The sequence below is a fragment of the Apaloderma vittatum genome, unplaced genomic scaffold (genome assembly GCF_000703405.1).
Source record: "Apaloderma vittatum isolate BGI_N311 unplaced genomic scaffold, ASM70340v1 scaffold14325, whole genome shotgun sequence".
Classification (NCBI taxonomy): Eukaryota; Metazoa; Chordata; class Aves; order Trogoniformes; family Trogonidae; genus Apaloderma; species Apaloderma vittatum.
In genome coordinates, this window is record NW_009715566.1 from 8,078 (window position 1) to 9,149 (window position 1,072).

General features: G+C 50.5%; 1 protein-coding gene across 1 annotated transcript in view; it reads left to right on the forward strand.

Moving 5' to 3' along the window:
* LOC104273775 (GON-4-like protein) overlaps positions 1–1,072 on the forward strand; it is an 11,951-nt gene that overhangs the window by 7,388 nt on the left and 3,491 nt on the right.

Below are 1,072 nucleotides of genomic sequence, written 5' to 3' on the forward strand. Positions count from 1 at the left end.
GAGCCCGGGGTGTGGCTCGATGGCCTTAGGGCCGGGGCCTGCTGCCCCTTCCTTAACCCATGATTACCCATTAACAGAAAGCACCTGCCCCTGGAGTTAACAAGAAATGAAAATATCTTCCAACCGGTTTCAACAGATGAAAATAGAATTACACATTTTTGGTTACATATTGTAACCCAAGACAGTTCCCTTGTTGAGCGATTTCTTCGGGGTTTGGTTGGGGTGTTGGGGTTTTTTTGTGTGTGTTCTGTTTTCTTTAAAGCCTAGATCTAGAGCGAGCTGTTTGGTTAGCCTACAGCTCTGAGGGGCAAAGGCAGTCTGGTTGTGTGGCGTGGGAGCTAGGAAATGTCACAAGCACGGTCGTATTTAGCAGCCAGAGGCGTTGTACGCTGCTCTTGGGGTTGTCTGCCCAGCTGCAGCACATGAATGAGGTTATCGTGGCCCTCCAGCGTTGGTTATCACATCCTTGTTTTGCTACGTGGGTGTGTTTCTCGTGTCTTTGATTTGATGTGTTGATCTCACTATTTGGCTTTGTTAATTTGTTAATTGGCATAATCCAGCCCTCGCCTCATGGTTAGTGGTGTTGCCATCTTTCCCAGTGTATTACAGCCATGAGAAAAGGTGAGTTCTTCGCCCTGTAAATCCTCACCTTCTAAAAGGAGGGAAGAAATTACAGAATCACAGAATGGTTTGGGCTGGAAACCGTGGGCAAGGACACCTCCTACCAGCCCAGGTTGCTCAAGGCTCTGTCTGACCTGGCCTTGAATGCTTTTAGGGATGGAGCACCAACAGCTTCTCTGGGCAACCTGTGCCTGGGTCTCACTACTCTCACGGTGAAAGAATTTCTTCCTACTATCTAATCTAAATCTACCCTTTTCAGATTGAAACCATTACCCCTCATCCTATCCCTGCACTCCCTGATGAAGAGTCCCTCCCCAGCTTTCCTGTAGCCCCCTCAGGCTGCTGGAAGGTCACCCCAGAGCCTCCTCTCCTCCAGGCTTCACCGCCCCAGCTCTCTCAGCCCGTCCTCCCAGGGGAGCTGCTCCAGCCCCTGAGCACCTTTGTGGACTCC